The 9,046-nt window shown below is 38.9% G+C and overlaps 1 protein-coding gene across 2 annotated transcripts in view; it reads right to left on the bottom strand.

Annotated features, from left to right (window-relative positions):
• LOC118329225 (protein FAM13A-like) overlaps positions 1–9,046 on the bottom strand; it is a 28,877-nt gene that overhangs the window by 10,499 nt on the left and 9,332 nt on the right. The window lies entirely within an intron of this gene.

Genomic DNA, 9,046 nt, shown 5'->3' with positions numbered 1-9,046 from the left:
GGGATATCTCGATTATAATTTGAATGCAATCTGATATTCACAGTGACGCACGTATGTTGTGCGGAGGGACATGTTTTAAATGTTAATTGTTTTCCTGAGCTTTAAACCTATTGAAATGTAGAAAACGAATGGCCTTAAGCTGTCATTCGGTGCTTTCGATTCATCTGGTCATCAACACCACACCACACACACCACACAGCGGGCCTTGGAGTAAAGTTGCTCCATCCATTTCAGAGACAATATGACTAAGTAAGCTGTCCCTTGAGTGGGTTACACATATTGACGCATCGCCTGCCGCTGAGTTTTATCAAATAGAAGACTGTGCTTTGAATGCGTAATTATAAATAAAAGCCGTTTACTGGCCTATTCATGCCAAAATATTTCAAGCACTACAAATTACACTGATGTAATTCTCGCGATATTTTGCACCCGTCTCTCATAAATGACCTAACTGCCGCAATGTGGTTGTCCGCTTATTAATCAACTTGTTAAATGGATACTAATTATTTTATTGTAATTACAGTGAATATATAACAATAATCTTTAAACTCGCCCGTCGACCCGCTGACTCACACCCAATCCCTGCCTGGCCTTATTCTCCGGTAGCTTCCCGTCGTTCCTTACCGTGCACGCGCTCCGTTCATCCCGTTGGCGTTGACCCCGCTTGTTGGCCAGGACCTGGACGTGTTTCCCCGCTGGTGCGGACTGTACAGCTGGTAGGTTCGATGTCAACGCTGCGGCTCATCCCGGTCCGACAGTCGGCCTGCTCGGTGACTATGGTGCTTGAAATAGGTAGGAGAACTGCACAGTGTTCTGTCGGAGCAATGGGAAAACACCATGGCGTGAAACATATTGAAATGACTTTTTAATGTCGCAGCGACTTTTTTTTTTTAAAAAGAAAAAAAAAAAAAAAAAAAAAAAAGTCGGGAAAGCCTAAACATGCGCCGTGAGGAGTACTAAAGTTGCCAGTCAAACCATCCGAGGCCCAGACCCACAGTTCATTATGTCATCCATCACGTTTAAATAATCACCCTGCTCCTTTCTTCTTCCTCGTTTGTTTTGTGCGTGTACAGTAATCCTTTTTTGGACATTCTTTCATGGACCTCATACGGGGATGACATTTCCCTCTGATAGGTTGTTTTTACCACCGATGATCTTCAACCCCAAATTCTTGGCCTTCTTTTTTTCTTCCATTTCAGCCGTTCTCGAATCCACAATGTGTTTTAACAACAAACTTTTTAGTGCTGGAGCTGTACTTCTTTTCAGATGTTTGCAATAAGTTTGCCAATTGCCATAGCGCTCCATAATAAAATGTTTTCATTGTTATTTGCAGCCTATTGCAGATGTATGAGACGCTGAACTAAAGCCGCATGAAGCACGGCGCCTGCATACCTGTTAACTTTACTTACTTAATTATAGAAACTTTACGCAACATGAATGCTTTTTAAAATTGAAGTGAAAATGTGAGTTACCTGTGCGTAAAAGCATAAGCGCCGGTGAACCTGAATTAACTGACGGGGGGAAAAAGAAAAAGAAAAATTAAAAGGTCTAACCTGTGCTCCAATACAATGATTTCAATAGGCAACTATATTATCTTGACACCTCTTTACCTTACAGATAACCAACCTCGATGTTCTCAGCACTCATCTTGTAATAGTTCAAATATTGCTTCATGAATACCTCCAACTGATGCGGCGCTGGAAGCTCCTCGGATAATAAAGTTCCCTCCTGATAGGGAATTTCAGCTCCGTTTTATCCCCCTCTTTGGTTAACCACATAAGAAAGCGATAGCAGTGACAATTAAGAGATTCAGAAACTGTCAGGGTCCCCCATGCAGGTACAGGCCACTCTCATAGAGGTTTAAAGGTACGTGAAATTCTTAATTTGGAAACTTATTGGGTATCGATTGTATTTAGAATGGTCCGTTTTGCCAACGAAAAATCCGCAATGTTGATTATTTTTCCTGCGTTTTCATCCAATTCTGCTGCCTCGTGAACTTATCCTAATAATGTTTTACTGCGTGTGTTAAGTTCACTGTGTACAGCGGTGGATATATGAAGGACTTTAAGATGTTTTTTATTGTGGAGTTTTGGTTGCCGTCTCTTTTTCTCCACTTTTAAAATTAATTTAATAAATTGAAATAAGCTAAAAACTCTAATTTGGGACCACTGGATCAAGAGACTGAATATCGTGTAGAGATATACAGACGCTCCAAGGGAAAGCAGGTCTGTGGGTCAGTGCTTTGTTATTCAAAAGGTCTTAACTGTATCAATTGCGCTATAAATATCCAATTCAACATTACGACAGAGCCTAAGAGGTCAACATACAGTGCTGTTATAAGCTGCAGCTGAAGGGAGGGAGGAAACCACACGAGAAGGGAACAAGACGAGCTGTAAGTTTGTGTCCTGGTTTGGAGATTACTGTTGCTCTCTCCCTGACAACACTTCCTATCGATTTTATCTCTGGTTTTTGGGAGTTAACTGGATGTTTTTCAAAAGCACAGACATTGCTTTTGATTAATAAGTTTAACAAAATCTGAGTGAACTCAAGGCGGCGCTGAGAATCATTCACAGACTGCGCCGACAATAGCCTGCCTCAATTAATCGAAATTTGATCATGATTGAACGATTTTGGGCCAAACGATCCTCAAAAGCTAATAAAATCTGGGGGAAACGTTTTTTTTTTTTAAATTTTGCTGTTGTGCAACGTTGTTTCAAGTCCTGCGTATTTCCGCACTGCAACACGAGTCATGCGCTCGGTTTTACTCGCCCGTTCCCGGACACTGTCCGCGTGACAAACGTGATAGTCACGGAGCGCCGTAACTAATTTTAACTGTCGCTGCGTCGACACCTCCGCTGGCGGTCTTCTCTCCGTTGTTTTCGTTTGAACAGGTAAAACGGAGGGAACTTAATGTTTTACCGGGGAAAAGAAATGAACTGGAGGAACCTTCCTTAAAGTGTTTTTTTGACAAAACGTCCAATAAATCAGCGTGTGTTTCTGTTTTCCAAAAGTGTTTCTGAAGTTTAAAATAAAGAATCGCTTGGAAATTCGTGGTTTTCCCAATTTGACCCAAATAATCGTATTAAGATTCTTTTTTACATAAAGCCGACAACGACCGATGAGCCTGTTCGTACCTGAGTGGCTTTACCTGTCCGAAGAGCCTTCTCCCTGTAGGACAGACTGTCTCTCCCTTTGCACTTTGTGCTCTCTCTGAGGTCTCTGTGATTGAAGGGGTGGTCTTACCTGAAGATTCCAACACACCCACAAACACCATCAGAACCGACCAACCGTGTCTTCCTCTGAAGCAGTGCCACATTACAAGCTGTGTAGTTCTGACCACGTTTAATGAAACAGTGTGGTTGTGTAAACGTAACTGCACAGTAACATGGAGACTAAATGGAAGCTGAGGCAGTTTAGTTTAACTCTTCATCGTGGTGGAAACGATAAAAGGGGATGTTTAGATTCCTCCCAGCCACGACCAAACAGAACATTATCCAAAACTTTTAAGTCTATAAATCTAAACAGTTTCCACCTCCTCAAAAAAATCCAATATTCTCTGCTTTAATCTGCCTTCAGGGTTCCCACTCTTTACCACCATCATGTTCCAGGACCTTTCCAGACATTTTCCAGGAGTTTTCTCATGACAATAAACGGGAAACCACCTGCTTAAAAACCGGTCATATAAGCTGCGGTTTTGAGGCAAACTGGACCTACATTCGTTTAGCCACAGCCCAAAGCAACAGTTCAAATCAAAGTTAAAAATGTATTTTAATTCTACAGAATGTTCATATTACCGTCCAATTAACTCACCTGGTGGCATGTATTTATCAACCACAGCCACTTTTCATATTAAGTCAATGACATTACATGAAGAAATAGAATTATTCTTGATTGTTAACATTAATTGTGAAATCATTGTTTAAGCAAAAATCAAGTCCAGCTCTTAACTGTGAGATCTTGTTTTCTTCTTTTGTCTTATGTGATAGAAATAAGAGTAACCGTTGATGATCTTTGTGTTTTGGTAAGGAAAGACGTTTTCCTTTTTCTGACGTTTTTACCAGATCAAATGATGAGTTAAAATAATGGTTGATGATGTTTCTGTGTGTTTTAATCAAAAGGAATACATTTAAAACACAAGCAGAGCAGCCGCTCTGGATTACGACTGTGGTCGACGAAGGGATTTTCTTTTACCTCTTTTTCCACCCACAAAGGAACAAACATTGTTATAGACTATTAAATAGGTAGTCTCATTCAGTGTTTCAATGATTTAATTCATTAATTATGCTGTTGTTCTTGTTGAATTAGAAGGACTAACCGATTGAATAAAAATGTGTAACCAAACTCCTTCATATGGTCTATAATCTTTTAACTTTGGCTGTGAACGTTCACGTTAAATCGCCGTCGTGACTTTTTCCATTAAAACACTGAAGACCCAAAGCAGCCCTTTAATTGCCAACCAGATTAACGTCAAGAACGTTTGAGGAAAACCTCAAAGAAAGTCGTCGGTTGAAGTCTCGGGGGGGAACCGGCGTGGCCACAGTGCAATACATCTGTGCCCCTTTCTGTAGTGTTTAACCTTGGGGAATATCGTTCTTTATAATTGTCTTAGTGTGATGCTTTGTCCTGTACGTTCAGATTAGCCTTAGAGGAGCGCGAAACCACACAACAGCGGAAGGGCTTCCATCCTGATTCTCAGCCCGCTGCCATTGCTAGAAGGGGACGTGAGGCAGACATCCAGTGGTGTGCCTCGTGTGTGTGCTGTGCTCTTGTGTGTCGTGGTGTGCTGCCCGCTGTAGTGTTGCTTTCGTCACACGGAGAGAATTACATGACTAACACATCGCCGTCAACGAACCTTTTCACACGACGGATCAACGAGACAACGGTGTGAGAAAACTATTAACCGAATATTGTTGGACGAATAAAAACTCTGAAACTGAAAAAAAATATCTCTTCATTTCGTTGACAAAAAACGAGACGAGACGAAAATGTTATACGTTATTCTCGCGTCTCCTGTTATGCATCAATTTTTGCCAATATTTCGTTTCCCTGAAGTCTCCCGGCGACGTCACCTCCTCAATCCTCAATCGGCATTATTGGGTTAACCTTACGACACTTACAACAAAGTTAAGTTAAAGTTTTTTCTGGCATTGTCCATTTGAAGCTAATGTTTATTTATTTATTTTATTTTAAATTTATGTGTGTGTATTTAAACTAAAATTAAAATAAATATGATATAATATATTGAGTCTTAAGGTAAACTATACTAGTACCTGTACTATATTAAATGGGTTAATAATATTCCCATTACTAAAGAGCTAAAAATTAGTCACTGAAAACTTTGACTAGACTAAAAAGAGTAATAAAGTGACTACAAAAAACTATAAAAACTAAAATGTAATGCTGTGCTGTGTGTGTGGGTTGTGTGTCTCTGTGTGTGCTGCTGTGGTGTGTGAGTTGATGTGTGTGTGTGTGTGTGTTGTGTGTGTTGTGGTGTTGTGTGTGTGTGTTGTGTGTTGATGGTGCTGTGTGTTGTGTGTGTGTGTGGTGAGTGTGGTGTGTGTGTGTGTGTGGTGTCTGACCCCGCTTGCTGTCCGGACTCCTGCTCAGACTCTTGGCCCGCTGCTTCTCGCGGTGGGACGCTTGGTGGGCCCGGGTGGGGCTGGTGCTACAACTGTTTCCTGTTTCACGGGGGACCGAGTCGGCGGATGGAGCTCTGGTTAACTGTTGTCTCTGGAAAAGAGAGAAAGAGAGAGAGAAAGAGAGAGGAAGAGAGAGAGAGAAGAAGAAAAGAAGAAAGAGAGACACAAAAAGAAGAGAAAAGAAGAGAGCAAGAAAGAAACAGAAAGAAAACCAAAGAGAAAGAGAGAAAGAAAGAGAAAAAGGCGGAAAGCCAAGAAAACAACAAGACACAAGCGAGAAGAAAAAGAAAGAAGAAGAGAGAAAGAAGAAAGAAGAAAAAGAGAGAAGAAATAAAAGAAGGAGAAAGAAGAAAGAAAAGAGAGAAAGAAAGAAATTAGAAAGAAAAGAGAAAGAAGAAAATTATATAGAAAGAGGAAGAAGAAAGAAGAAAGATAGAAAGAGAGAGAGAAGGAAAGATAGAAGAGAGAAAGAGAAAAAAGAGAAGAAAAGTAGAAAGAGAAGAGGACAGAAGGATAGAAAGAGAGAAAAAGAGAAGAGAAGAGGAAAGAAAGACGAAGAAGAGAGGATGTCACTTCAGTTGGGTGTTTGTCGTATGAATTTAATAAATAACTGAATCTCGGGACACGAATGTACATAAACCTTCTCTTTAAATGTTATCAATACAGACGAGAACAGAACTGTGAGCTTAGAGGAACAGACAAATGCCAACTGATGTGTTTTAACCCAAATCCCATTAAAACGCACCTGATAACCAAAGTGATGTAACTCAAACAACTGGGGGACACACTTCCTATCATTACACTACAGTGTCCTACAGTAGTCCTAAACTCACTGCAGCACCGTTCCCTCTTGTTTAACTAATGACCAGACGTTTTAGGAAACTACTGAGCGGTGTTTCAAATTAAACTTTATATATTTGGGGGATGTTTTCAGTCAGCAGAGAGACGCAGAGAGACTAAAACCCACTGATTCCTACATCCAGGTGATTACACACTAATAAAAACATACCTGTGAATATTATACTTTAAAGGATCTGAATACTTTTTCCACTGCAGCATGTACCACTCAGTCATACACACACACACACACACACACACACACACACACAGCCTGCAGATGGGACATTTAACTACTAACGTTTACTTAGTTTAGAACAAATGGTGATGAAAATTAAATAATCTAAACATCTAAACATGGAAAATTGGGTGGAAATAGAGCTGGGAGTTGTTGTTTCTTATATAATTGTCACTATATAAAGATTTTAATGTGTTTACTGCAGCGTGGGTTCCTAACAAACACTGTAGCACACTTATTTTCTATGATCAATTAATCTGTGCTGAGATTAGAAGAATGTAGAGATCAATTAGTGGATATCCTGATAGATTTAGATTAGTTTTATATCCAACACAAGAGTTTTGTTTCTTTAACTTTCACTCTGATGAACTACAGATGTGATCATTCAGTTTAAGTCTCTTTGTTACTTTTCTGCTGTTGCTTCCACAAATAAAGTGAACATGAACAAAACGGCTCCGGAGTGTTTTTATTTCCTGTTTAAAACTGTTAAAATGCATTAATTTACAATATTAACAGCTTTTTATGAGTAATAAACACTTTTATTTTATATTTTTCTATCCATCTTCTACTATGTTATTATTTGTCACTATGATTAACATTTGCTTTGCTTTTTAACACAAAAAAAGGGAAAAATTCAGAATAAAGAAAATTAATGTAAAATATACTGCAGTGATTTAGTGATATTGGATGAATTAAATACTGTTACTCAAAAAATAACTGGAATATGTGATAATATATATATGTCTGAGGGGATTATTGTGAATTTCCCCTTGGGGATGAATAAAGTATCTATCTATCTAATCTAATTACCTTGTAGTAGCCTGGATTACTCAGTGGTTTTCAAACAGGGGTCCTTGAGTGGGTTATAGGGGGTCCCCAGTATAAGTAGCAACTTTTATTACTGCTCTAACTCATTATAATGCAGAGAGGTCATTGGTCTCTAAAGTAACTGATCATCTCACAGTTATAACTGAGAACTGACCTCCAGACTTTATTGATCCCACAATGGGGAAATTTACAGCAGCTCCAGATCGGTACAGATAGGAAAAATACACATTAAAGAAAAAGTTAAATAGAAAAATACAAGATATGACATAGAATAATAGTTATATGTACACTATATACAGCTTTTTTATATTTTTAAATATTTTAATAATTGTTAATATGAATATTTATTCATTAATATTTGCTGTTAAAGATTTATTTACATCCGTGATGTTTGTAAAAACAGACTTTAGTTCTATATTTTCCATTATGATTTATTGAGAAACATGATAAATGGAAATATCTTTTATTTATAGCCTGTATGTTATTACATTTATACCTGCAATGTACAGTCAAAAATACAGATTTTTCCCTTAAAGAAAAAGACAATAAGACACACAGAGCCTATTAGTAAACTTACAGTAAACATAGTAGTATTTGTAGTAAGTATTTGTTCTGTAATTGTACATGAATTTTTGTTAATTATTATTACATAATTATGTAAGAATTAATGTTGTTTATCAGTGTTTAAGTATTGGTAAACTGTCAAAATACAGTTTTTACAGCAATAATAACTGTAATTTCACAGATAATGACTTTTATTACAGTTCTATAACTTTTAAAATTCAGATTAAAAAAAAGAAAAATCAAATAATAAACGACTATATTCAGTGGAAATATTCTCATTACTTTGATTTTAAACAAAAAAAATGAATTTTGGACACAATTACCAATTTTATGGGAAAAGTAATGTAACTAGTAGTGTAACTAATCACTGTTGGCAGGCAGTAAAAAGTAATTAGAGTAATAATATTACTTTTAAAAGGGAAAAAAGTCACATTTGATATTATTTAATTACTATTTAACGGTTAATTATGAATAAACAGTGAGTAAAATATAATAAATAAAAGCGTTAGTCTGTTAAACGACGGTTGCTTAGTAACGCTGGCTGGCTGGAAGGAGCACGAGGGCGGCGGAGGGGGGTGGGGCGCCGCAGCGCTCGCGGATGACGCTCCCTCGCCTGTGATTGGTCGCTGGCCGGCAGTTTTCGCGCCAACGCGCTGCATTGTGGGGCTGGTAGGCGGAAGTGCGCCGGTCGTCGGGAGAGCTGCAGTTCGGTTCCGGTCCGGTTTCTGTGTTTACGGGTCTAAAACGGAGCAGGGCTTTACTGTACGGTACCGACAGAGTCTGGACCGATGAGGGGCGAAGAGTCGTCCGATTCCGAGTCGGGCAGGATGGAGGAGAACTCGATCCGGAGCAGTTTGGAGACGTTGTGTCAGGAACTGAACATGGACGAGCAGACTGCGACTGAAGCTCTGCACAACTTCACTGCCATCTGCAACACCTA

The sequence above is a fragment of the Morone saxatilis genome, unplaced genomic scaffold (assembly GCF_004916995.1).
Source record: "Morone saxatilis isolate NCDOM2014 unplaced genomic scaffold, NCSU_SB_2.0 Contig19, whole genome shotgun sequence".
NCBI classification, from domain to species: Eukaryota; Metazoa; Chordata; class Actinopteri; family Moronidae; genus Morone; species Morone saxatilis.
This window is presented reverse-complemented; position numbering and strand designations above follow the sequence as displayed.